The sequence below is a fragment of the Carica papaya genome, chromosome 5 (genome assembly GCF_054855325.1).
Source record: "Carica papaya isolate Zhongbai chromosome 5, ASM5485532v1, whole genome shotgun sequence".
Taxonomy (NCBI): Eukaryota; Viridiplantae; Streptophyta; class Magnoliopsida; order Brassicales; family Caricaceae; genus Carica; species Carica papaya.
The window spans coordinates 31,034,097-31,058,972 of NC_142313.1; the positions used below are offsets into that span (position 1 = coordinate 31,034,097).

Here is a 24,876-nt window from a genome sequence, read left to right on the forward strand (position 1 = left end):
CATCAATTGTTTCATTGTGCGTTCACACTGCACCTCTCCTTCTCGTTCTAATATCGAATAAAATGCCCCTTCTTCTTGACTCACATTTGCGTATAAACCAGCGGACCCTAGTTCCAGTCGCGCGTAACGTCGAACGACCCGTCTGAAAAAAAATTGGTGCAACACAAGGACTTCCAGTGCATTAGTGCTGGTATGATCGCACCTCCGCAGTTAAGTGTGCTTGGGCGAGAGTAGTACTCGGATGGGTGACCTCCTGGGAAGTCCTCGTGTTGCACCCATTTTTTTTTTCAGATGTGCCGTTCGACGTTACGCGCGACTTTAATTATGGTCCGTAGATTTATTCGTAAATGTGAGTCACGGCGCCGTGGCATTTTACCTGATATTTGAACGAGAACGAGAGGTGCAGTGCGCACGCACAAGGAAACAAATGACGGGAGGGGAAGAAAGGAGAAGGAGTGTATGTATTTACAGTGCGAAATGAAACAGGTGCGATCATACCAGCACTAATGCAACGGATTCTATCAGAACTCCGTAGGTAAGGGTGTTTGGGCGAGAGTGGTACTAGCATGGGTTACCTCCTGCGAAGTCCTTATATTTCACCCATTTTCTTGTGAAGTCCTCGTGTTGCACCCATTTTTTTGCAGATGATTCTTTCGACATTACGCGCGACTTGTATTATGGTCCTCAGGTTTATTCGCAAATGTGAGTCATGGTGCTGTAGCATTTTACTTGATATTAGAAGGAGAACGGGAGGTGCAGTGCGCACGCACAAGGAAACAAATGACGGGAGGGGGAAGAAAGGGGAATGAGTTTATGTATTTGCAGCGCAAAATTAAACAGGTGCGATCATACCAGCACAAATGCACCGGATCCCATCAGAACTCCGCAGTTAAGTGTGCTTTGGTGAAAGTAGTACAATGATGGGTTATCTCATGGGAAGTTCTCGTATTGCACCCATTTTTTTTTCAGATGTGTCGTTCGACATTACGCACGACTTTAATTATGTTCCGCAGATTTATTCACAAATGTGAGTCACAGCGCCGTGGCATTTTACTTGATATTTGAACGAGAACGAGAGGTGTAGTGCGCACGCACAAGGAAACAAATGACGGGTGGGGGAAGAAAGGGGAAGGAATTTATGTATATTCAGCGCAACATTAAACAGGCGCGATCATACGAGCACCAATGCTCCGGATCCCATAAGAACTCTGCAGTTAAGTGTGCTTGGGCGAGAGTAGTACTCGGATGGGTGACCTCTTGGGAAGTCCTTGTGTCGCACTAATTTTTTTTTCAGACGAGTCGTTCGACGTTACGCGCGATTGGAACTAGGGTCCAATGGTTTATACGCAAATGTGAGTCAAGAAGCAGGGGCATTTTAATCGATATTAGAACGAGAAGGAGAGATGCAGAGTGCACGCACAAGGAAACAAATGACGGGAGGGGGGATGGAGGGAGAAAAAGTGTTTGTATTTGCAGCGCATAATGAAACATGAGCAATCATACCAGCACCAATGCAACGGATTCTATCAGAACTCTGCAAGTTAAGGGTGTTTGGGCGAGAGTAGCACTAGGATGGGTGACCTCATGAGAAGTCCTTATATTTCACCCATTTTTTTGCAGACGATTCTTTCTACGATACGCGGGACTTGAATTATGGTCCTCAGATTTATTCGAAAATGTGAGTCACAGCACCGTAGCATTTTACTTGATATTAGAACGAGCACGGTAGGTGTAGTGCGCATGCACAAGGAAACAAATGACAGGAGGGGGAAGAAAGGCGAAGGAGTTTATGTATTTGCAGCGCGGAATTAAACGGGTGTGATCATACCATCACTAATGCACCGGATCCCATCAGAACTCCGCAGTTAAGTATGCTTGGGTGAGAGTAGTTCTCGGATGGGTGACCTCCTGGGAAGTCCTCGTGTCGCACCAATTTTTTTCCAGACGGGTCGTTCGACGTTACGCTCGACTGAAACTGGAGTCCGCTGGTTTCTACGCAATTGTGAGTCAAGAAGCAGGGGCATTTTAATCGATATTAGAACGAGAAGGAGAGGTGCAGTGTGAACGCACAAGGAAACAATTGACGGGAGGGGGAGGGAAGGAGAAGGAGTGTATGTATTTTCAGCACAAAATGAAACAGGTGCGATCATACCAGCACTAATGCAACGGATTCTATCAGAACTCCGTAGGTAAGGGTGCTTGGGCGAGAGTAGTACTAGCATGGGTTACCTCCTGCGAAGTCCTTATATTTCACCCATTTTCTTGTGAAGTCCTCGTGTTGCACCCATTTTTTTGCAGATGATTCTTTCGACGTTACGCGCGACTTGAATTATGGTCCTCAAGTTTATTCGCAAATGTGAGTCACGGCACCATAGCATTTTACTTGATATTAGAACGAGCACTGGAGGTGCAGTGCGCACGCACAAGGAAACAAATGACGAGAGGGGAAGAAAGGAGAAGGAGTTTATGTATTTGCAGCGCGGAATTAAACGGGTGCGATCATACCAGCACTAATGCACCGGATTCCATCAGAACTCCGCAGTTAAGTGCGCTTGGGCGAGAGTAGTACTCGGATGGGTTACCTCCTGGGAAGTCCTCGTGTCGCACCAATTTTTTTTCAAATGGGTCGTTCGACGTTACGCGCGACTGGAACTAGGGTCCGCTGGTTTATACGCAAATGTGAGTCAAGAAGCAAGGGCATTTTAATCGATATTAGAACGAGAATGAGAGGTGCAGTGTGAACGCACAAGGAAACAATTGATGGGAGGGGGAGGGAAATATAAGGAGTGTATGTATTTTCAGCACGAAATGAAACAGGTGCGATCATACCAGCACTAATGCAACGGATTCTATCAAAACTCCGTAGGTTAGGGTGCTTGGGCGAGAGTAGTACTAGCATGGGTTACCTCCTGCGAAGTCTTTATATTTCAACCATTTTCTTGTTAAGTCCTCGTGTTGCACCCATTTTTTTGCAAATGATTCTTTCGACGTTACGCGCGACTTGAATTATGGTCTTCAGGTTTATTCGCAAATGTGAGTCACGGTGCTGTAGCATTTTACTTGATATTAGAACGAGAACGGGAGGTGCAGTGCGCACGCACAAGGAAACAAATGACGGGAGGGGGAAGAAAGGGGACTGAGTTTATGTATTTGCAGCGCAAAATTAAACAGGTGCGATCATACCAGCACTAATGCACCGGATCCCATCAGAACTCCGCATTTAAGTGTGCTTAGGCGAGAGTAGTACTCGGATGGGTGACCTCCTCGGAAGTCCGCGTGTCGCACTAATTTTTTTTTTCAGACGGGTCGTTCGACGTTACGCGCGACTGGAACTAGGGTCCACTGGTTTATACGCAAATGTGAGTCAAGAAGCAGGGGCATTTTAATCGATATTAGAACGAGAATGAGAGATGCAGAGTGCACGCACAAGGAAACAAATGACGGGAGGGGGGATGGAGGGAGAAAAAGTGTATGTATTTGCAGCACAGAATGAAACATGAGCAATCATACCAGCACCAATGCAACGGATTCTATCAGAACTCCGCAAGTTAAGGGTGTTTGGGTGAGAGAAGCACTAGGATGGGTGACCTCCTGCGAAGTCCTTATATTTCACCCATTTTCTTAGGAAGTCCTCGTGTTGCACACATTTTTTTGCAGATGATTCTTTCGACGATACACGCGACTTGAATTTTGGTCCTCAGGTTTATTCGCAAATGTGAGTCACGGCACCGTAGCATTTTACTTGATATTAGAACGAGCACGGGAGGTGCAGTGCGCACGCACAAGGAAACAAATGATGGGAGGGGGAAGAAAGGAGAAGGAGTTTATGTATTTGCAGCGCGGAATTAAACGGGTGCGATCACACCAGCACAAATGCACCGGATCCTATCAGAACTCCGCAGTTAAGTGTGCTTTGGCGAAAGTAGTACAATGATGGGTTACCTCCTGGGAAGTTCTCGTGTTGCACCCCTTTTCTTTTTTTCAGATGTGCCGTTCGACCTTACGCGCGACTTTAATTATGGTCCGCAAATTTATTCGCAAATGTGAGTCACGTCACCGTGGTATTTTAGTTGATATTTGAACGAGAACGAGAGGTGCAGTGTGCACGCACTTGGAAACAAATGACGGGAGGGGGAAGAAAGGAGAAGGAATTTATGTATTTGCAGCGCAAAATTAAATAGGTGCGATCATACCAGCACTAATGCACCGGATCCCATTAGAACTCCGCAGTTAATTGTGCTTGGGCGAGAGTAGTACTCGGATGGGTGACCTCCTGGGAAGTCCTCGTGTCGCACTAATTTTTTTTTCAGACGGGTCGTTCGACGTTACGCGCGACTGGAACTAGGGTCCACTGATTTATACGCAAATGTGAGTCAAGAAGCAGGGGCATTTTAATCGATATTAGAACGAGAAGGAGAGATGCAGAGTGCACGCACAAGGAAACAAATGACGGGAGGGGGGATGGAGGGAGAAAAAGTGTATGTATTTGCAGCGCAGAATGAAATATGAGCAATCATACCAGCACCAATGCAACGGATTCTGTCAGAACTCCGCAAGCTAAGGGTGCTTGGGCGAGAGTAGCACTAGGATGGGTGACCTCCTGCGAAGTCCTTATATTTCACCAATTTTCTTAGGAAGTCCTCGTGTTGCACCCATTTTTTTGCAGATGATTCTTTCGACGATACGCACGACTTGAATTATGGTCCTCAGGTTTATTCGCAAATGTGAGTCACGGCACCGTAGCATTTTACTTGATATTAGAACGAGCACGGGAGGTGCAGTGCGCACGCAAAAGGAAACAAATGGCGGGAGGGGGAAGAAAGGAGAATGAGTTTATGTATTTGCAGCGCGAAATTAAACAAGTGCGATCATAACAGCACTAGTGCACCGGATCCCATCAGAACTCCGCAATTAACTGTGCTTGGGCGAGATTAGTACTCGGATGGGTGACCTCCTCGGAAGTCCTCGTGTCGCACCAATTTTTTTTCATATGAGTCGTTCGACGTTACGCGCGTCTGGAACTAGGGTCCGCTGGTTTATACGCAAATGTGAGTCAAGAAGCAGGGGCATTTTAACCGATATTAGAACCAGAATGAGAGGTGAAGTGTGAACGCACAAGGAAACAAATGACGGGAGGGGGAAGAAAGGAGAAGGAGTGTATGTATTTCCAGCGCGAAATTAAACAGGTGCGATCATACTAGCACTAAAGCTCCGGATCCCATCAGAACTCCGTAGTTAAGTGTGCTTGGGCGAGGGTATTACTCGGATGGTTGACCACCTGGGAAGCCCTCGTGTTGCACCTATTTTTTTTCGGATGGGTTGTTCGACGTTACGCGCGAATGGAATTATAATCCGCTGGTTCATTTGCAAATGTGAGTCACGGTGCAGGGGCATATTACTTGATATTAGAACGAGAAAGAGAGATGCAGAGTGCACGCACAAGGAAACAAATGACGGGAGGGGGGATGGAAGGAGACAGAGTGTATGTATTTGCAGTGCAGAATGATACATGAGGGATCATACCAGCACTAATGCAACGGATTCTATCAGAACTCCGCAGTTAAGGGTGCTTGGTCGAGAAAAGTACTCGGATGGGTGACCTCCTGCGAAGTCCTTATATTTCACCCATTTTCTTGGGAGGTCCTCGTGTTGTACCCATCTTTTTGCAGATGATTCTTTCGACGTTACGCGCGACTTGATTTATGGTCCGCAAATTTATTTGCAATTGTGAGTCAAGAAGCAGGGGCATTTTAATCGATATTAGAACGAGAAGGAGAGGTGTAGTGTGAACGCACAAGGAAACAATTGATGGTAGGGGGAGGGAAGGAGAAGGAGTGTATGTATTTTCAGCACGAAATGAAACAGGTGCGATCATACCAGCACTAATGCAACGGATTCTATCAGAACTCCGTAGGTAAGGGTGCTTGGGCAAGAGTAGTACTAGCATCGGTTACCTCCTGCGAAGTCCTTATATTTCACCCATTTTCTTGTGAAGTCCTCGTGTTGCACCCATATTTTTGCAGATGATTCTTTCGACGTTTCGCGCGACTTGAATTATGGTCCTCAGGTTTATTCGCAAATGTGAATCACGGCGCTGTAGAATTTTACTTGATATTAGAACGAGAACGGGAGGTGCAGTCCGCACGCACAAGGAAACAAATGACGGGAGGGGGAATAAAGGGGAATGAGTTTATGTATTTGCAGCGTAAAATTAAACAGGTGCGATCATACCCGCACTAATGCACCGGATCCCGTCAGAACTCCGCAGTTAAGTGTGCTTTGGCGAGAGTAGTACTCGGATTGGTGACCTCCTGGGAAGTCCTCGTGTTGCACCAATTTTTTTTCAGACGGGTCGTTCGACGTTACGCATGACTGGAACTAGGGTCCGCTGGTTTATACGCAAATGTGAGTCAAGAAGCAGGGGCATTTTAATCGATATTAGAACGAGAAGGAGAGGTGCAATGTGAACGCACAAGGAAACAATTGATGGGAGGGGGAGGGAAGGAGAAGGAGTGTATGTATTTTCAGCACGAAATGAAACAGGTACGATCATACCAGCACTAATGCAACGGATTCTATCAGAACTCCGTAGTTAAGGGTGCTTGGGCGAGAGTTGTACTAGCATGGGTTACCTCCTGCGAAGTCCTTATATTTCACCCATTTTCTTGTGAAGTCCTCGTGTTGCACCTATTTTTTTGCAGATGATTCTTTTGACGTTACGCGCAACTTGAATTATGGTCCTCAGGTTTATTCACAAATGTGAGTCACGGCACCGTGGAATTTTACTTGATATTAGAACAAGAACGGGAGGTGCAGTGCGCACGCACAAGGAAACAAATGACGGGAGGGGTAAGAAAGGGGAATGAGTGTATGTATTTGCAGCGCGAAATTAAACAGGTGCGATCATACCAGCACAAATGCACCGGATCCCATCAGAACTCCGCAGTTAAGTGTGCTTTGACGAAAGTAGTACAATGATGGGTTACCTCATGGGAAGTTCTCGTGTTGCACCCATTTTCTTTTTTTCAGATGTGCCGTTCGACGTTACACGTGACTTTAATTATGGTCCACAGATTTATTTGCAAATGTGAGTCACGGTGCCGTGGCATTTTACTTGATATTTGAGCGAGAACGAGAGGTGCAGTGCGCACGCACAAGGAAACAAATGACGGGAGGGGGAATAAAGGAGAAGGAGTTTTTGTATTTGCAGCGCGAAATTAAACAGGTTCGATCATACCAGCACTAATGCACCGGATCCCATCAGAACTCCGCAGTTAAGTGTGCTTGGGCGAGAGTAGTACTCGGATGGGTGACCTCCTCGGAAGTCCTCGTGTCGCACTAATTTTTTTTTCAGACGGGTCGTTCGACGTTACGCGTGACTAGAACTTGGGTCCACTGGATTATACGCAAATGTGAGTCAAGAAGCAAGGGCATTTTAATCGATATTAGAACGAGAATGAGAGATGCAAGGTGCACGCACAAGGAAACAAATGACGGGAGGGGGGATGGAGGGAGAAAAAGTGTATGTATTTGCAGCGCAGAATGAAACATGAGCAATCATACCAGCACCAATGCAACGGATTCTATCAGAACTCCGCAAGTTAAGGGTGCTTGAGCGAGAGTAGCACTAGGATGGGTCACCTCATACGAAGTCCTTATATTTCACCCATTTTCTTAGGAAGTCCTCGTGTTCCACCGATTTTTTTGCAGATGATTCTTTCGACGATACGCGCAACTTGAATTATGGTCCTCAGGTTTATTCGTAAATGTGAGTCACGGCACCGTAGCATTTTACTTTGTATTAAAAGGAGCACGAGAGGTGCAGTGCGCACGCACAAGGAAACAAATGACGGGAGGGGGAAGAAAGGAGGAGTTTATTTATTAGTAGCGCGGAAATAAACAGGTGCGATCATACCAGCACTAATGCACCGGATCCCGTCAGAACTCCGCAGTTAAGTGTGCTTTGGTGAGAGTAGTACTCGGATTGGTGACCTCCTGGGAAGTCCTCGTGTCGCACCAATTTTTTTTCAGGCGGGTCGTTCGACGTTACGCGCGACTAGAACTAGGGTCCGCTGGTTTATACGCAAATGTGAGTCAAGAAGCAGGGGCATTTTAATCGATATTAGAACGAGAAGGAGAGATGCAGTGTGAACGCACAAGGAAACAATTGATGGGAGGGGGAAGGAAGGAGAAGGAGTTTATGTATTTTAAGTAAGAAATGAAACAGGTGCGATCATACCAGCACTAATACAACGGATTCTATCAGAACTCCGTAGGTAAGGGTGCTTGGGCGAGAGTAGTACTAGCATCGGTTACCTCCTGCGAAGTCCTTATATTTCACCCATTTTCATGTGAAGTCCTCGTGTTGCATCAATTTTTTTGCAGATGATTCTTTCGACATTACGCGCGACTTGAATTATGGTCCTCAGGTTTATTCGCAAATGCGAGTCATGGCGCCGTGGCACTTTACTTGATATTAGAACGAGAACGGGAGGTGCAGTGCGCACGCACAAGGAAACAAATGACGGGAGGGGGAAGAAAGTGGAATGAGTGTATGTATTTGCAGCGCGAAATTAAACAGGTGCGATTATACCAGCACAAATGCACCGGATCCCATCAGAACTCCGCAGTTAAGTGTGCTTTGGCGAAAATAGTACAATGATGGGTTACCTCGTGGGAAGTTCTCGTGTTGTACCCATTTTCTTTTTTTCAGATGTGCCGTTCGACGTTACGCGCGACTTTAATTATGGTCCGCAGATTTATTCGCAAATGTGAGTCACGGTGTCGTGGCATTTTACTTCATATTTGAACGAGAACGAGAGGTGCAGTGTGCACGCACAATGAAACAAATAATGAGAGGGGGAAGAAAGGAGAAGGAGTTTATGTATTTGCTGCGCAAAATTAAACAGGTGCGATCATACCAGCACTAATGCACCGGATCCCATCAGAACTCCGCAGTTAAGTGTTCTTGGGCGAGAGTAGTACTCGGATGGGTGACCTCTTGGGAAGTCCTCGTGTCGCACTACTTTTTTTTTCAGACGGGTCGTTCGACATTACGCGCGACTGGAACTAGGGTCCACTGGTTTATACGCAAATGTGAGTCAATAAGCAGGGGCATTTTCATCGATATTAGAACGAGAATGAGAGGTGAGGTGTTAACGCACAAGGAAACAAATGACGGGAGGGGGAAGAAAGGAGAAGGAGTGTATGTATTTGCAGCGCAAAATTAAACAGGTGCGATCATACCAGCACTAAAGCCCCGGATCCCATTAGAACTCCGCAGTTAAGTGTGCTTGGGCGAGAGTAGTACTCGGATGGGTGACCACTTGGGAAGCCCTCGTGTTGTACCTATTTTTTTTCGGATGGGTTGTTCGACGTTACGCGCGAATGGAATTATAAACCGCTGGTTCATTTGCAAAGGTGAGTCACGGATCCGGGGCATATTACTTGATATTAGAACGAGAAAGAGAGATGCAGAGTGCACGCACAAGGAAACAAATGACGAAAGGGGGGATGGGAGGAGAAAGAGTGTATGTATTTGCAGTGCAGAATGAAACATGAGGGATCATACCAGCACTAATGCAACAGATTCTATCAGAACTCCGCAGTTAAGGGTGCTTGGGCGAGAAAAGTACTCGGATGGGTGACCTCATGCCAAGTCTTTATATTTCACCCATTTTCTTGGTAGGTCCTCGTGTTGCACCCATCTTTTTGCAGATGATTCTTTCGACGTTACGCGCGACTTGATTTATGGTCCGCAGGTTTATTCGTAAATGTAAGTCACGGCGCCGTGGCATTTTACTTGATATTAGAACGAGTACGGGAGGTACAGTGCGCACGCACAAGGAAACAAATGACGGGAGGGGGAAGAAAGGAGAAGGAGTTTATGTATTTGCAGTGCGGAATTAAACAGGTGCGATCATACCAGCACTAATGCACTGGATCCCATCAGAACTCTGCAGTTAAGTGTGCTTGGGCGAGTGTAGTACTCGCATGGGTGACCTCTTGGGAAGTCCTCGTATCGCAACAATTTTTTTTCAGATGGGTCGTTCGACGTTACGCGCGACTGGAACTATGGTCCGTTGGTTTATACGCAAATGTGAGTCAAGAATCAGGGGTATTTTAATCGATATTAGAACGAGAAGGAGAGGTGCAGTGTGAACGCACAAGGAAACAAATGATGGGAGGTGGGGAGGGAAGAAGGAGTGTATGTATTTTCAGCACGAAATTAAACATGTCCGATCACACCAGCACAAATGCACCGGATCCCATCAGAACTACGCAGTTATGTGTGCTTTGGCGAAAGTAGTACAATGATGGGTTACCTCCTGGGAAGTTCTCGTGTTGCACCCATTTTTTTTTTGGATGTGCCGTTCGACGTTACGCGCGATTTTAATTATGGTCCACAGATTTATTCGCAAATGTGAGTCACGGTACCGTGGCATTTTACCTGATATTTGAACGAGAACGAGAGGTGCAGTGCGCACGCACAAGGAAACAAATGACGGGAGGGGGAAGAAATGAGAAGGAGTGTATGTATTTGCAGCGCGAAATGAAACAAGTGCGATCATACCAGCACTAATGCAACGGATTCTATCAGAACTCCGTAGGTAAGGGTGCTTGGGCGAGAGTAGTACTAGCATGGGTTACCTCCTGCGAAGTCCTTATATTTCACCCATTTTCTTGTGAAGTCCTCGTGTTGCACCAATTTTTTTGTAGATGATTCTTTCGACGTTACACGCGACTTGTTTTATGGTCCTCAGGTTTATTCGCAAATGTGAGTCACGGCGCTGTAGCATTTTACTTGATATTAGAACGAGAACGAGAGGTGCAGTGCGCACGCACAAGGAAACAAATGACAGGAGGGGGAAGAAAGGGGAATGAGTTTATGAATTTGTAGCGCGAAATTAAATATGTGCGATCATACCAGCACTAATGCACCGGATCCCATCAGAACTCCGCACTTAAGTGTGCTTGGGCGAGATTAGTACTCGGATGGGTGACCTCCTGGGAAGTCCTCATGTCGCACCAATTTTTTTTCAGACGGGTCGTTCGACGCTACGCGCGTCTGGAACTAGGGTCCGCTGGTTTGTACCCAAATGTGACTCAAGAAGCAGGAGCATTTTAATCTATATTAGAACGAGAAGGAGAGATGAAGTGTGAATGCACAAGGAAACAAATGACGGATGGGGAAGAAAGGAGAAGGAGTGTATGTATTTGCAGCGCGAAATTAAACAGGTGCGATCATACCAGCACTAAAGCCCCGGATCCCATCAGAACTACGCAGTTAGGTGTGCTTGGGCGAGAGTTGTACTCGGATGGGTGACCACTTGGGAAGCCCTCGTGTTGCACCTTTTTTTTCTCGGATGGATTGTTCGACGTTACGCGCGAATGGAATTATAAACCGCTGGTTCATTTACAAAGGTGAGTCACAGTGCCGGGGCATATTACTTGATATTAGAACGAGAAAGAGAGATGCAGAGTGCACGCACAAGGAAACAAATGACGGGAGGGGGGATGGGAGGAGAAAGAGTGTATGTATTTGCAGTGCAGAATGAAACATGAGGGATCATACCAGCACTAATGCAACGGATTCTATCAGAACTCCGCAGTTAAGGGTGCTTGGGCGAGAAAAGTACTCAGATGGGTGACCTCCTGCGAAGTCCTTATATTTCACCCATTTTCTTGGGAGGTACTCGTGTTGCACCCATCTTTTTGTAGATGATTCTTTGGACGTTACGCGCGACTTGATTTATGGTCCGCAGGTTTAGTCGCAAATGTGAGTCACGGCGCCGTGGCATTTTACTTGATATTAGAACGAGTACGGGAGGTGCAGTGCGCACGCACAAGGAAACAAATGACGGGAGGATGAAGAAAAGGGAAGGAGTGTATGTATTTAAAGCGCAAAATTAAACAAGTGGCATCATACCGACACTAATGCACTGGATCCCATCAGAACTCTGCAGTAAAGCGTGCTTGGGCGAGAGTAGTACTCGGATGGGTGACCTCATGGGAAGTCCTCGTGTCGCACCAATTTTTTTTCAGTCGGGTCGTTCGACGTTACGCGCGACTGGAACTATGGTCCGCTAGTTTATACGCAAATGTGAGTCAAGAATCAGGGGCATTTTAATCGATATTAGAACGAGAAGGAGAGGTGCAGTGTGAACGCACAAGGAAACAAATGATGGGAGGGGGCGAGGGAAGAAGGAGTGTATGTATTTTCAGCACAAAATTAAACAGGTGCGGTCACACCAGCACGAATGCACCGGATCCCATCAGAACTCCGCAGTTAAGTGTTTTTTGGCGAAAGTAGTACAATGATGGGTTACCTCTTGGGAAGTTCTCGTGTTGCACCCATTCTCTTTTTTTCAGATGTGCCGTTCGACGTTACGCGCGACTTTAATTATGGTCCGCAGATTTATTCGCAAATGTGAGTGACGGCGTCGTGGCATTTTACTTGATATTTGAACGAAAACGAGAGGTGCAGTGCGCACGCACAAGGAAACAAATGACGAGAGGGGGAAGAAAGGAGAAGGAGTTTATGTATTTGCAGCGCGGAATTGAAGGGGTGCGATCATACCAGCACTAATGCACCGGATCCCGTCAGAACTCCGCAGTTAAGCGTGCTTGGGCGAGAGTAGTACTCGGATGGGTGACCTCATGGGAAGTCCTCGTGTCGCATCAATTTTTTTTCAGACGGGTCGTTCGACGTTACGCGCGACTGGAACTATGGTCCGCTAGTTTATACGCAAATGTGAGTCAAGAATCAGCGGCATTTTAATCGATATTAGAACGAGAAGGAGAGGTGCAGTGTGAACGCACAAGGAAACAAATGATGGGAGGGGGCGAGGGAAGAAGGAGTGTATATATTTTCAGCACGAAATTAAACAGGTGCGGTCACACCAGCACGAATGCATCGGATCCCATCAGAACTCCGCAGTTAAGTGTGTTTTGGCGAAAGTAGTACAATGATGGGTTACCTCTTGGGAAGTTCTCGTGTTGCACCCATTTTCTTTTTTTCAGATGTGTCGTTCGACGTTACGCGCGACTTTAATTATGGTCCGCAGATTTATTCGCAAATGTGAGTGACGGCGTCGTGGCATTTTACTTGATATTTGAACGAAAACGAGAGGTGCAGTGCGCACGCACAAAGAAACAAATGACGAGAGGGGGAAGAAAGGAGAAGGAGTTTATGTATTTGCAGCGCGGAATTGAAGGGGTGCGATCATACCAGCACTAATGCACCGGATCCCATCAGAACTCCGCAGTTAAGTGTGCTTGGGTGAGAGTAGTACTCGGATGGGTGACCTCTTGGGAAGTCCTCGTGTCGCACCAATTTTTTTTCAAATGGGTCGTTCGACTTTACGCGCGACTGGAACAAGGGTCCGCTGGTTTATACGCAAATGTGAGTCATGAAGTAGGGGCATTTTAATCGATATTTGAACGAGTAGGAGAGGTGCAGTGTGAACGCACAAGGAAACAATTGACGGGAGGGGGAGGGAAGGAGAAGAAGTGTATGTATTTTCAGCACGAAATGAAACAGGTGCGATAATACCAGCACCAATGCAACGGATTCTATCAGAACTCCGTAGGTAAGGGTGCTTGGACGAGAGTAGTACTAGCATGGGTTACCTCCTGCGAAGTCCTTATATTTCACCCATTTTCTTATGAAGTCATCGTGTTGCACCCATTTTTTTGCAGATGATTCTTTTAACGTTACGTGCGACTTGAATTATGGTCCTTAGGTTTATTCGCAAATGTGAGTCACGGCGCTGTAGCATTTTACTTGATATTAGAACGAGAACGGCAGGTGCAGTGCGCACGCACAAGGAAACAAGTGACGGGAGGGGGAAGAAAGGGGAATGAGTTTATGTATTTGCAGCGCGAAATTGAACAGGTGCGATTATACCAGCACTAATGCACTGGATTCCATCAGAACTCCGCATTGAAGTGTGCTTGGGCGAGATTAGTACTCGGATGGGTGACCTCCTGGGAAGTCCTCGTGTCGCACCAATTTTTTTTCAGACGGGTCGTTCGATGTTACGCGCGTTTGGAATTAGGGTCCGCTGGTTTATACGCTAATGTGAGTCAAGAAGCAGGGGCATTTTAATCGATATTAGAACGAGAATGAGAGGTGAAGTATGAACGCACAAAGAAACAAATGACGGGAGGGGGAAGAAAGGAGAAGGAGTGTATGTATTTGCAGCGCGAAATTAAACAGGTGCGATCATGCCAGCACTAAAGCCTCGGAGCCCATCAGAACTCCGCAGTTAGGTGTGCTTGGGTGAGAGTAGTACTCGGATGGGTGACCACTTGGGAAGCCCTCGTGTTGCACCTATTTTTTTTCGGATGGGTTGTTCGACGTTACGCGCGAATAGAATTATAAACCGCTGGTTCATTTGCAAAGGTGAGTCACGGTGCCGGGGCATATTACTTGATATTAGAACGAGAAAGAGAGATGTAGAGTGCACCCACAAGGAAACAAATGATGGGAGAGGGGATGGGAGGAGAAAGAGTGTATGTATTTGCAGTGCAGAATGACACATGAGGGATCATACCAGCACTAATGCAACGGATTCTATCAGAACTCCGCAGTTAAGGGTGCTTGGGCGAAAAAAGTACTCGGATGGGTGGCCTCCTGCGAAGTCCTTATATTTCACCCATTTTCTTGGGAGGTCTTCGTGTTGCACCCGTCTTTTTGCAGATGATTCCTTCGACGTTATGCGCGACTTGATTTATGGTCCCAAGGTTTATTCGCAAATGTGAGTCATGGCGCCGTGGCATTTTACTTGATATTAGAACGAGTACGGGAGGTGCAGTGCGCACGCACAAGGAAACAAATGACGGGAGGAGGAAGAAAAGAGAAGGAGTGTATGTATTTGAAGCACAAAATTAAACAAGTGGCATCATACAAGCACTAATGCACTGGATCCCATCAGAACTCTGCAGTTAAGTGTGCTTGGGCGAGAGTAGTACTCGGATGGGTGACCTCTTGGGAAGTCCTCGTATCGCACCAATTTTTTTTCAGATGGGTCGTCCGACGTTACAAGCGACTAGAACTATGGTGCGCTGGTTTATAGGCAAATGTGAGTCAAGAAGCAGGGGCATTTTAATCTATATTAGAACGAGAAGGAGAGGTACAGTGTGAATGCACAAGGAAACAATTGATGGGAGGGGGAGGGAAGGAGAAGGAGTGTATGTATTTTCAGCACGAAATGAAACAGGTGCGATCATACCAACACTAATGCAACGGATTCTATCAGAACTCCGTAGGTGAGGGTGCTTGGGCGAGAGTAGTACTAGCATGGGTTACCTCCTGCGAAGTCCTTATATTTCACCCATTTTCTTGTGAAGTCCTCGTGTTGCACCCATTTTTTTTGCAGATGATTCTTTTGACATTACGCGCGACTTGAATTATGGTCCTCAGGTTTATTCGCAAATGTGAGTCACAGTACCGTGGCATTTTACTTGATATTTGAACAAGAATGTGAGGTGCATTACGCACGTACAAGGAAACAAATGACGGGAGGGGGAAGAAAGGAGAAGGAGTTTATGTATTTGTAGCGCGAGATTAAACAGGTGCGATCATACCAGCACTAATGCACCGGATCCCATTAGAACTCCGCAGTTAAGTGTGCTTGGGCGAGACTAGTGCTCGGATGGGTGACCTCTTGGGAAGTCCTCGTGTCGCACTAATTTTTTTTTTCAGACGGGTCGTTCGACTTTACGCGCGACTGGAACTAGGGTCCACTGGTTTATACGCAAATGTGAGTCAATAAGCAGGGGCATTTTAATCGATATTAGAACGAGAAGGAGAGATGCAGAGTGCACGCACAAGGAAACAAATGACGGGAGTGGGGATGGAGGGAGAAAAAGTGTATGTATTTGCAGCGCAGAATGAAACATGAGCAATCATACCAGCTCCAATGCAACGGATTCTATCAGAACTCCGCAAGTTAAGGGTGCTTGGGCGAGAGTAGCACTAGGATGGGTGACCTCCTGCGAAGTCCTTATATTTTACCCATTTTCTTAGGAAGTCCTCGTGTTGCACCCATTTTTTTGCAGATGATTCTTTCGACGATACGCGCGAGTTGAATTATGGTCCTCAGGTTTATTCGCAAATGTGAGTCACGGCGCTGTAGCATTTTACTTGATATTAGAATGAGAACGGGAGCTGCAGTGCGCACGCACAAGGAAACAAATGACGGGAGGGGGACGAAAGGGGAATGAGTTTATCTATTTGCAGCGCGAAATTAAACAGATGAAATCATTCCAGCACTAATGCACCGGATCCCATCAGAACTCCGCAGTTAAGTGTGCTTGGGCGAGAGTTGTACTCGGATGGGTGACCTCTTGGGAAGTCCTCGTGTCACACCAATTTTTTTTCAGACAGGTCGTTCGACGTTACGCGCGACTGGAACTAGGGTCTGCTGGTTTATGCGCAAATATGAGTCTAGAAGCAGAGGCATTTTAATCGATATTAGAACGAGAACGAGAGGTACAGTGCGCACGCACAAGGAAACAAATGACGGGAGGGGGAAGAAAAGAGAAGGAGTGTATGTATTTACAGCGCGAACTTAAACAGGTGCGATCATACCAGCACTAAAGCTCTGGATCCCATCAGAACTCCGCAGTTAAGTGTGCTTGGGCGAGAGTAGTACTCGGATGTGTGACCACCAGGGAAGCTCTCGTGTTGCACCAATTTTTTTCGGATGGGTTGATCGACGTTATGCGCGAATGGAATTATAAACCGCTGGTTCATTTGCAAATGTGAGTCTTGGTGCCGGGATATATTACTAGATATTAGAACGAGAAAGAGAGATGCAGAGTGCACGCACAAGGAAACAAATGACGGGAGGGGGGATGGGAGGAGAAAGAGTGTATGTATTTGCAGTGCAGAATGACACATGAGGGATCATACCAGCACTAATGCAACGGATTCTATCAGAACTCCGCAGTTAAGGGTGCTTGGGCGAGAAAAGTACTCGGATGGGTGACCTCCTGCGAAGTCCTTATATTTCACCCATTTTCTTGGGAGGTCCTCGTGTTGCACCCATCTTTTTGCAGATGATTCTTTCGAGGTTACGCGCGACTTGATTTATGGTCCGCAGGTTTATTCGCAAATGTGAGTCACGGCGCAGTGGCATTTTACTTGATATTAGAACGAGTACGGGAGGTGCAGTGCGCACGCACAAGGAAACAAATGACGGGAGGTGGAATAAAAGAGAAGGAGTGTATGTATTTGAAGCGCAAAATTAAACAAGTGGCATCATACCACCACTAATGCACTGGATCCCATCAGAACTCTACAGTTAAGTGTGCTTGGGCGAGAGTAGTACTCGGATGGGTGACCTCTTGGGAACTTCTCGTATCGCAACAATTTTTTTGCAGATGGGTCGTTCGACGTTACACGCGACTGGAACTATGGTCCGCTGGTATATACGCAAATGTGAGTCAAGAATCAGGGGCATTTTAATCGATATTAGCACGAGAAGGAGAGGTGCAGTGTGAACGCACAAGGAAACAAATGATGGGAGGGGGGAGGGAAGAAGGAGTGTATGTATTTTCAGCACGAAATTAAACAGGTGCGGTCACACCAGCACAAATGCACCGGATCCCATCAGAACTCCGCAGTTAAGTGTGCTTTGGTGAAAGTAGTACAATGATGGATTACCTCCAGGGAAGTTCTCGTGTTGCACCCATTTTCTTTTTTTCAGATGTACCGTTCGACGTTACGCGCGACTTTAATTATGGTCCGCAGATTTATTCGCAAATGTGAGTCACGGCGCTGTGGTATTTTACTTGATATTTAAACGAGAATGAGAGATGCAGTGCGCACGCACAAGGAAACAAATGACGGGAGGGGGAAGAAAGGAGAAGGAGTTTATGTATTTGCAGTGCGAAATTAAACGGGTGCGATCAAACCAGCACTAATGCACCGGATCCCATCAGAACTCCGCAGATAAGTGTGCTTGGGCGAGAGTAGTACTTGGATGGGTGACCTCCTGGGAAGTCCTCGTGTCGCACTATTTTTTTTTTCAGACGGGTTGTTTGACGTTACGCGCGACTGGAACTATAATCCGCTGGTTTATACGCAAATGTGAGTCAAGAATCTGGGCCATTTTAATCGATATTAGAACGAGAAAGAGAGGTGCAGTGTGAATGCACAAGGAAACAAATGATGGGAGGGGGGGAGGGAAGAAGGAATGTATGTATTTTCAGCCTGAAATTAAACAGGTGCGGTCACACCAGCATAAATGCACCGGATCCCATCAGAACTCCGCATTTAAGTGTGCTTTGACGAAAGTAGTACAATGATGGGTTACCTCCTGGGAAGTTCTCGTGTTGCACCCATTTTTTTTTTCAGATGTGCCGTTCGACGTTACGCGCGAATAAACCTGCGGACAAAAAATCAAGTCGCGCGTAACGTCGAAAGAATCATATGCAAAAAGATGGGTGCAACACGAAAACCTCCCAAGAAAATGGGTGCAACGCGAGGACTTCCGAAGTGGTCACCCATCCGAGTACTACTCTTGCCCAAGCACCCTTAACTACGGAGTTCTGATAGAATCTGTTGCATTAGTACTGGTATGATCCCTCATGTTTCATTATGCACTGCAAATACATACACTCTTTCTCCTTCCATCCCTTCTCCCGTCATTTGTTTCCTTGTGCGTGCACTCTGCATCTCTCTTTCTCGTTCTAATATCAAGTAATATGCCCCTGCACCGTGACTCACCTTTGCAAATGAACCAGCGGTTTATAATTCCATTCGTGCGTAACGTCGAAAAACCCATCCGAAAAAAAATAGGTGCAACACGAGGGCTTCCCAAGTGGTCACCCATCCGAGTACTACTCTCGCCCAAGCAAACTTAACTGCGGAGTTCTGATGGGATCCGGGGCTTTAGTGCTGGTAAGATCGCACCTGTTTAAATTCGCACTGCAAATACATACACTCATTCTTCTTTCTTCCCCCTTCCGTCATTTGTTTCCTTGTGCGTTCACACTTCACCTCTCATTCTCGTTCTAATATCGATTAAAATGCCCCTCCTTATTGACTCAAATTTGCATACAAACCAGCGGACCCTAGTTCCAGACGTGCGTAATGTCAAACGACCCGTCTGAAAAAAAATTGGTGCGACACGAGGACTTCCCATGAGGTAACCCATCATTGTACTACTTTCGCCAAAACACACTTAACTGCGGAGTTCTGATGGGATCTGGTGCATTTGTGCTGGTGTGACCGCACCTGTTTAATTTCGTGCTGAAAATACATGCACTCCTTCTTCCCTCCCCCCTCCCATCATTTGTTTCCTTGTGCGTTCACACTGCACCTCTCCTTCTCGTTCTAATATCGATTAAAATGCTCCTGATTCTTGACTCACATTTGCGTATAAACCAGCGGACCATAGTTCCAGTCGCGCGTAACGTCGAATGACCCATCTGAAAAAAAATTGTTGCGATACGAGGATTTCCCAAGAGGTCACCCATCCGAGTACTACTCACGCCCAAGCACACTTAACTGCAGAGTTCTGATGGGATCCAGTGCATCAGTGCTGGTATGATGCCACCCGTTTAATTCCGCGCTGCAAATACATAAACTCCTTCTCCTTTCTTCCCCCTCCCGTCATTTGTTTCCTTGTGCGTGCGCACTGTACCTCTCGTTCTCGCCCAAGCACACTTCACTGCGGAGTTCTGATGGGATCCGGTGCATTAGTGCTGGTATGATCGCACCTGTTTAATTTTGCGCTGCAAATACATAAACTCATTCCCCTTTCTTCCCCTTCCCGCCATTTGTTTCCTTGTGCGTGCGCACTGCACCTCCCATTCTCGTTCTAATATCAAGTAAAATGCTACACCGCTGTGACTCACATTTGCGAATAAACCTGAGGACCATAATTCAAGTCGCACGTAACGTTGAAAGAATCATCTGCAAAAAAATGGGTGCAACACGAGGACTTCCCAAGTGGTCACCCATCCGAGTACTACTCTCGCCCAAGCACACTTAACTGCGGAGTTATGATGGGATCTGTTGCATTAGTGCTGGTATGATCGCACCTGATTAATTTCGCGCTGCAAATACATAAACTCCTTCTCCTTTCTTCCCCCTCCCGTCATTTGTTTCCTTGTGCGTGCACTCTGCATCTCTCTTTCTCGTTCTAATATCAAGTAATATGCCCCGGCACCGTGACTCACCTTTGCAAATGAACCAGCGGTTTATAATTCCATTCGCGCCTAACGTCGAACAACCCATCCGAAAAAAAATAGGTGCAAGACGAGGGCTTCCCAAGTGGTCACCCATCCGAGTACTACTCTCGCCCAAGCACACCTAACTACGGAGTTCTGATGGGATCCGAGGCTTTAGTGCTGGTAAGATCGCACCTGTTTAATTTCGCGATGCATATACATACACTCCTTCTCCTTTCTTCCCCCTCCCGTCATTTGTTTCCTTGTGCGTTCACACTTCAGCTCTCATTCTCGTTCTAATATCGATTAAAATGCCCCTGCTTCTTGACTCACATTTGCGTATAAACCAGCGGACTCTAGTTCCAGTCGCGCGTAACGTCGAACGACCTGTCTGAAAAAAAAAAAATTAGTGCGACAAGAGGACTTCCCAGGAGGTCACCCATCCGAGTACTACTCTCTCCCAAGCACACTTAACTGCGGAATTCCGATGGGATCCGGTGCATTAGTGCTGGTATGATCCCTCATATTTCATTCTGCACTGCAAATACATACACTCTTTCTCCTTCCATCCCCTCTCCCGTCATTTGTTTCCTTGTGCGTGCACTCTGCATCTCTCTTTCTCGTTCTAATATCAAGTAATATGCCCCGGCACCGTGACTCACCTTTGCAAATGAACCAGCGGTTTATAATTCCACTCGCGCGTAACGTCGTACAACCCATCCAAAAAAAAAATATGTGCAACACGAGTGCTTCCCAGGTGGACACCCATCCGAGTACTACTCTCGTCCAAGCATACTTAACTGCGAAGTTCTGATGGGATCCGGATCTTTAGTGCTGGTATGATCGCAGCTGTTTAATTTTGCGCTGCAAATACATAAACTCATTCCCCTTTCTTCCCCCTCCCGTCATTTGTTTCCTTGTGCGTGCGCACTGCACCTCCCGTTCTCGTTCTAATATCAAGTAAAATGCTACAGCGCCGTGACTCACATTTGCGAATAAACTTGAAGACCATAATTCAAGTCGCGCGTAACGTCGAAAGAATCATCTGCAAAAAAATGGGTGCAACACGAGGACTTCACAAGAAAATGGGTGAAATATAAGGACTTCGCAGGAGGTAACCCATGCTAGTACTACTCTCGCCCAAGCACCCTTACCTACGGAGTTCTGATAGAATCCGTTGCATTAGTGCTGGTATGATCGCACCTGTTTCATTTCGTGCTGAAAATACATACACTCCTTCTCCTTCCCTCCCCCTCCCATCAATTGTTTCCTTGTGCGTTCACACTGCACCTCTCCTTCTCGTTCTAATATCGATTAAAATGCCCCTACTTCTTGACTCACATTTGCGTATAAACCAGCGGACCCTAGTTCCAGTCGCGCGTAACGTCGAACGACCCGTCTGAAAAAAAATTGGTGCGACACGAGGACTTCCCAGGAGGTCACCAATCCGAGTACTACTCTCGCCAAAGCACACTTAACTGCGGAGTTCGGATGGGATCCGGCGCATTAGTGCTGGTATGATCGCACCCCTTTAATTCCGCGCCGCAAATACATAAACTACTTCTCCTTTCTTCCCCTTCTCGTCATTTGTTTCCTTGTGCGTGCGCACTGCACCTCCCGTGCTCGTTCTAATATCAAGTAAAATGCTACGGTGCCGTGACTCACATTTGCGAATAAACCTGAGGACCATAATTCAAGTCGCGCGTATCGTCGAAAGAATGATCTGCAAAATAAATGAGTGCAACACGACGAATTCCTAAGAAAATGGGTGAAATATAAGGACTTCGCAGGAGGTCACCCATCCTAGTACTACTCTCACCTAAGCACACTTAACTGCAGAGTTCTGATGGGATCCAGTGCATTAGTGCTGGTATGATGCCACTTGTTTAATTTTGCGCTTCAAATACATACACTCCTTCTCTTTTCTTCCTCCTCCCGTAATTTGTTTCCTTGTGCGTGCGCACTGCACCTCCCGTACTCGTTCTAATATAGAGTAAAATGCCACGGCGCCTGACTCACATTTGCGAATAAACCTGCGGACCATAAATCAAATCGCGCGTAACGTCGAAAGAATCATCTGCAAAAAGATGGGTGCAACACGAGGACCTCCCAAGAAAATGGGTGAAATATAAGGACTTCGCAGGAGGTCACCCATCCGAGTACTTTTCTCGCCCAAGCACCCTTAACTGCGGAGTTCTAATAGAATCCGTTGCATTAGTGCTGGTATGATCCCTTATGTTTCATTCTGCACTGCAAATACATACACTCTTTCTCCTCCCATCCCCCCTCCCGTCATTTGTTTTCTTGTGCGTGCACTCTGCATCTCTCTTTCTCGTTCTAATATCAAGTAATATTCCCCGGCACCATGACTCATTTTTTCAAATGAACCAGCAGTTTATAATTCCATTCGCGCGTAACGTCGAACAACCCATCCAAAAAAAAAAGGGTGCAACACGAGGGCTTCCCAAGTGGTCACCCATCCAAGTACTACCCTCGCCCAAGCACAATTAACTGCGGAGTTCTGATGGGATCCGGAGCTTTAGTGCTGGTATGATCGCACCTGTTTAATTTCGCGCTGCAAATACATACACTCCTTCTCCTTTCTTCCCCCTCCCGTCATTTGTTTCCTTGTGCGTTCACACTTTACCTCTCATTCTCGTTCTAATTTCGATTAAAATGCCCCTGCTTCTTGACTCATATTTTCGTATAAACCAGCGGACCCTAGTTCCAGACGCGCGTAACGTTGAACGACCCGTCTGAAAAAAAATTGGTGCGACACGAGGACTTCCCAGGAGGTCAACCATCCGAGTACTAATCTCGCCAAGCACACTTAACTGCGGAGTTCTGATGGGATCCGGGGCTTTAGTGCTGGTATGATCGCACCTGTTTAGTTTCGCGCTGCAAATACATACACTCCTTCTCCTTTCTTCCCCCTCCCGTCACTTGTTTCTTTGTGCGTTCACACTTCACCTCTCATTCTCGTTCTAATATCGATTAAAATGCCCCTGCTTCTTGACTCACATTTGCGTATAAACCAGCGGACCCTAGTTCCAGACGCCCGTAACGTCGAACGACCCGTCTGAAAAAAAATTGGTGCGACACGAGGACTTCACAAGAAAATGGGTGAAATATAAGGACTTCGCAGGAGGTAACCCAAGCTAGTACTACTCTCGCCCAAGCACCCTTACCTACGGAGTTCTGATAGAATCTGTTGCATTAGTGCTGGTATGATCGCACCTGTTTCATTTCGTGCTGAAAATACATACCCTCCTTCTCCTTCCCCCCCCCCTCCCATCATTTGTTTCCTTGTGCGTTCACACTGCACCTCTTTTTCTCATTCTAATATCGATTAATATGCCCCTGCTTCTTGACTCACATTTGCGAATAAACCTGAGGACCATAATTGAAGTCGCGCATATCGTCGAAAGAATCATCTGCAAAAAAATGGGTGCAACACGAGGACTTCCTATGAAAATGGGTGAAATATAAGGACTTCGCAGGAGGTCACCCATCATAGTGCTACTCTCGCCCAAGCACCCCTAACTTGCGGAGTTCTGATAGAATCCGTTGCATTGGTGCTGGTATGATTGCTCATGTTTCATTCTGCGCTGCAAATACATACACTTTTTCTCCCTCCATCACCCCTCCCGTCATTTGTTTCCTTGTGCGTGCACTCTGCATCCCTCCTTCTCGTTCTAATATCGATTAAAATGCTCCTGCTTCTTGACTCACATTTGCGTATAAACTAGTGGACCCTAGTTCCAGTCGCGCGTAAAGTCGAACGACTCGTCTAAAAAAAAAATTGTTGCGATACGAGGACTTCCCAAGAGGTCACCCATCCGAGTACTACTCTCGCCCAAGCACACTTAACTGCAGAGTTCTGATGGGATCCCGTGCATTATTGCTGGTATGATGCCACTTGTTTAATTTTGTGCTTCGAATACATACGCTCCTTCTCTTTTCTTCCTCCTCCCGTCATTTGTTTCCTTGTGCGTGCGCACTGCACCTCCCGTACTCGTTCTAATATCAAGTAAAATGCCACGACGCCGTGACTCACATTTGCGAATAAACCTGCGGACCATAAATCAAGTCGCGCGTAACGTCGAAACAATCATCTGCAAAAAGATGGGTGCAACACGAGGACCTCCTAAGAAAATGGGTGAAATATAAGGACTTCGCAGGAGGTCACCCATCCGAGTACTTTTCTCGCCCAAGCACCCTTAACTGCGGAGTTCTGATAGAATCCGTTGCATTAGTGCTGGTATGATCCCTCATGTTTCATTCTGCACTGCAAGTACATACACTCTTTCTCCTCCCATCCCCCCTCCCGTCATTTGTTTCCTTTTGCGTGCACTCTGCATCTCTCTTTCTCGTTCTAATATCAAGTAATATGCCCCGGCACCGTTACTCACCTTTGCAAATGAACCTGCGGTTTATAATTCCATTCGCGCGTAACGTCGAATAACCCATCCGAAAAAAAAAATAGGTGCAACACGAGGGCTTCCCAGGTGGACACCCATCCGAGTACTACTCTCGCCCAAGCACACTTAACTGCGGAGTTCTGATGGGATCCGGAGCTTTAGTGCTGATATGATCGCATCTGTTTAATTTCGCGCTGCAAATACATACACTCCTTCTCCTTTCTTCCCCCTCCCGTCATTTGTTTCCTTGTGCGTTCAAACTTTACCT

The 24,876-nt window shown here is 46.6% G+C and overlaps 8 non-coding genes and 39 pseudogenes across 8 annotated transcripts; 34 read left to right on the forward strand and 13 right to left on the reverse strand.

Moving 5' to 3' along the window:
- Positions 1-838: 838 nt before the first annotated feature.
- Positions 839-957, forward strand: LOC148263896 (5S ribosomal RNA; annotated as a pseudogene).
- A 206-nt stretch (positions 958-1,163) lies between these two features.
- Positions 1,164-1,282, forward strand: LOC148263897 (5S ribosomal RNA; annotated as a pseudogene).
- Positions 1,283-1,814: 532 nt separating this feature from the next.
- Positions 1,815-1,933, forward strand: LOC148263898 (5S ribosomal RNA; annotated as a pseudogene).
- Positions 1,934-2,491: 558 nt separating this feature from the next.
- LOC148263899 (5S ribosomal RNA) lies at positions 2,492-2,610 on the forward strand (annotated as a pseudogene).
- A 559-nt stretch (positions 2,611-3,169) lies between these two features.
- On the forward strand, positions 3,170-3,288 carry LOC148263900 (5S ribosomal RNA; annotated as a pseudogene).
- A 563-nt stretch (positions 3,289-3,851) lies between these two features.
- Positions 3,852-3,970, forward strand: LOC148263901 (5S ribosomal RNA; annotated as a pseudogene).
- A 209-nt stretch (positions 3,971-4,179) lies between these two features.
- Positions 4,180-4,298, forward strand: LOC148263902 (5S ribosomal RNA). The gene has a single exon (XR_015819797.1). It is a non-coding gene; the product is annotated as a 5S ribosomal RNA (ribosomal RNA).
- Positions 4,299-4,860: 562 nt separating this feature from the next.
- LOC148263903 (5S ribosomal RNA) lies at positions 4,861-4,979 on the forward strand (annotated as a pseudogene).
- A 205-nt stretch (positions 4,980-5,184) lies between these two features.
- Positions 5,185-5,303, forward strand: LOC148263904 (5S ribosomal RNA; annotated as a pseudogene).
- Positions 5,304-6,217: 914 nt separating this feature from the next.
- Positions 6,218-6,336, forward strand: LOC148263905 (5S ribosomal RNA; annotated as a pseudogene).
- Positions 6,337-6,895: 559 nt separating this feature from the next.
- On the forward strand, positions 6,896-7,014 carry LOC148263906 (5S ribosomal RNA; annotated as a pseudogene).
- Positions 7,015-7,223: 209 nt separating this feature from the next.
- LOC148263907 (5S ribosomal RNA) lies at positions 7,224-7,342 on the forward strand (annotated as a pseudogene).
- A 559-nt stretch (positions 7,343-7,901) lies between these two features.
- Positions 7,902-8,020, forward strand: LOC148263908 (5S ribosomal RNA; annotated as a pseudogene).
- A 559-nt stretch (positions 8,021-8,579) lies between these two features.
- LOC148263909 (5S ribosomal RNA) lies at positions 8,580-8,698 on the forward strand (annotated as a pseudogene).
- Positions 8,699-8,907: 209 nt separating this feature from the next.
- LOC148263910 (5S ribosomal RNA) lies at positions 8,908-9,026 on the forward strand. Its single transcript, XR_015819780.1, has one exon. It is a non-coding gene; the product is annotated as a 5S ribosomal RNA (ribosomal RNA).
- Positions 9,027-9,232: 206 nt separating this feature from the next.
- On the forward strand, positions 9,233-9,351 carry LOC148263911 (5S ribosomal RNA). Its single transcript, XR_015819851.1, has one exon. It is a non-coding gene; the product is annotated as a 5S ribosomal RNA (ribosomal RNA).
- A 560-nt stretch (positions 9,352-9,911) lies between these two features.
- Positions 9,912-10,030, forward strand: LOC148263912 (5S ribosomal RNA; annotated as a pseudogene).
- Positions 10,031-10,913: 883 nt separating this feature from the next.
- LOC148263913 (5S ribosomal RNA) lies at positions 10,914-11,032 on the forward strand (annotated as a pseudogene).
- A 204-nt stretch (positions 11,033-11,236) lies between these two features.
- Positions 11,237-11,355, forward strand: LOC148263914 (5S ribosomal RNA; annotated as a pseudogene).
- Positions 11,356-11,915: 560 nt separating this feature from the next.
- On the forward strand, positions 11,916-12,034 carry LOC148263915 (5S ribosomal RNA; annotated as a pseudogene).
- A 204-nt stretch (positions 12,035-12,238) lies between these two features.
- LOC148263916 (5S ribosomal RNA) lies at positions 12,239-12,357 on the forward strand (annotated as a pseudogene).
- A 209-nt stretch (positions 12,358-12,566) lies between these two features.
- On the forward strand, positions 12,567-12,685 carry LOC148263917 (5S ribosomal RNA). Its single transcript, XR_015820901.1, has one exon. It is a non-coding gene; the product is annotated as a 5S ribosomal RNA (ribosomal RNA).
- Positions 12,686-12,889: 204 nt separating this feature from the next.
- Positions 12,890-13,008, forward strand: LOC148263918 (5S ribosomal RNA; annotated as a pseudogene).
- A 209-nt stretch (positions 13,009-13,217) lies between these two features.
- LOC148263919 (5S ribosomal RNA) lies at positions 13,218-13,336 on the forward strand. The gene has a single exon (XR_015819596.1). It is a non-coding gene; the product is annotated as a 5S ribosomal RNA (ribosomal RNA).
- A 559-nt stretch (positions 13,337-13,895) lies between these two features.
- LOC148263920 (5S ribosomal RNA) lies at positions 13,896-14,014 on the forward strand (annotated as a pseudogene).
- A 205-nt stretch (positions 14,015-14,219) lies between these two features.
- On the forward strand, positions 14,220-14,338 carry LOC148263921 (5S ribosomal RNA; annotated as a pseudogene).
- Positions 14,339-14,898: 560 nt separating this feature from the next.
- LOC148263922 (5S ribosomal RNA) lies at positions 14,899-15,017 on the forward strand (annotated as a pseudogene).
- Positions 15,018-15,577: 560 nt separating this feature from the next.
- Positions 15,578-15,696, forward strand: LOC148263923 (5S ribosomal RNA; annotated as a pseudogene).
- A 563-nt stretch (positions 15,697-16,259) lies between these two features.
- Positions 16,260-16,378, forward strand: LOC148263924 (5S ribosomal RNA; annotated as a pseudogene).
- A 205-nt stretch (positions 16,379-16,583) lies between these two features.
- Positions 16,584-16,702, forward strand: LOC148263925 (5S ribosomal RNA; annotated as a pseudogene).
- A 560-nt stretch (positions 16,703-17,262) lies between these two features.
- Positions 17,263-17,380, forward strand: LOC148263926 (5S ribosomal RNA; annotated as a pseudogene).
- Positions 17,381-17,583: 203 nt separating this feature from the next.
- Positions 17,584-17,702, forward strand: LOC148263927 (5S ribosomal RNA; annotated as a pseudogene).
- A 209-nt stretch (positions 17,703-17,911) lies between these two features.
- On the forward strand, positions 17,912-18,030 carry LOC148263928 (5S ribosomal RNA). Its single transcript, XR_015819959.1, has one exon. It is a non-coding gene; the product is annotated as a 5S ribosomal RNA (ribosomal RNA).
- Positions 18,031-18,235: 205 nt separating this feature from the next.
- Positions 18,236-18,354, forward strand: LOC148263929 (5S ribosomal RNA; annotated as a pseudogene).
- A 454-nt stretch (positions 18,355-18,808) lies between these two features.
- Positions 18,809-18,927, reverse strand: LOC148263930 (5S ribosomal RNA; annotated as a pseudogene).
- Positions 18,928-19,132: 205 nt separating this feature from the next.
- On the reverse strand, positions 19,133-19,251 carry LOC148263931 (5S ribosomal RNA; annotated as a pseudogene).
- Positions 19,252-19,454: 203 nt separating this feature from the next.
- Positions 19,455-19,572, reverse strand: LOC148263932 (5S ribosomal RNA; annotated as a pseudogene).
- A 369-nt stretch (positions 19,573-19,941) lies between these two features.
- Positions 19,942-20,060, reverse strand: LOC148263933 (5S ribosomal RNA; annotated as a pseudogene).
- Positions 20,061-20,265: 205 nt separating this feature from the next.
- On the reverse strand, positions 20,266-20,384 carry LOC148263934 (5S ribosomal RNA; annotated as a pseudogene).
- Positions 20,385-20,593: 209 nt separating this feature from the next.
- Positions 20,594-20,712, reverse strand: LOC148263935 (5S ribosomal RNA; annotated as a pseudogene).
- Positions 20,713-20,919: 207 nt separating this feature from the next.
- On the reverse strand, positions 20,920-21,038 carry LOC148263936 (5S ribosomal RNA; annotated as a pseudogene).
- Positions 21,039-21,597: 559 nt separating this feature from the next.
- Positions 21,598-21,716, reverse strand: LOC148263937 (5S ribosomal RNA; annotated as a pseudogene).
- Positions 21,717-21,952: 236 nt separating this feature from the next.
- LOC148263938 (5S ribosomal RNA) lies at positions 21,953-22,071 on the reverse strand (annotated as a pseudogene).
- A 559-nt stretch (positions 22,072-22,630) lies between these two features.
- LOC148263939 (5S ribosomal RNA) lies at positions 22,631-22,749 on the reverse strand. Its single transcript, XR_015820943.1, has one exon. It is a non-coding gene; the product is annotated as a 5S ribosomal RNA (ribosomal RNA).
- Positions 22,750-22,954: 205 nt separating this feature from the next.
- Positions 22,955-23,072, reverse strand: LOC148263940 (5S ribosomal RNA; annotated as a pseudogene).
- A 917-nt stretch (positions 23,073-23,989) lies between these two features.
- Positions 23,990-24,107, reverse strand: LOC148263941 (5S ribosomal RNA; annotated as a pseudogene).
- Positions 24,108-24,670: 563 nt separating this feature from the next.
- LOC148263942 (5S ribosomal RNA) lies at positions 24,671-24,789 on the reverse strand. Its single transcript, XR_015820640.1, has one exon. It is a non-coding gene; the product is annotated as a 5S ribosomal RNA (ribosomal RNA).
- Positions 24,790-24,876: the final 87 nt, after the last annotated feature.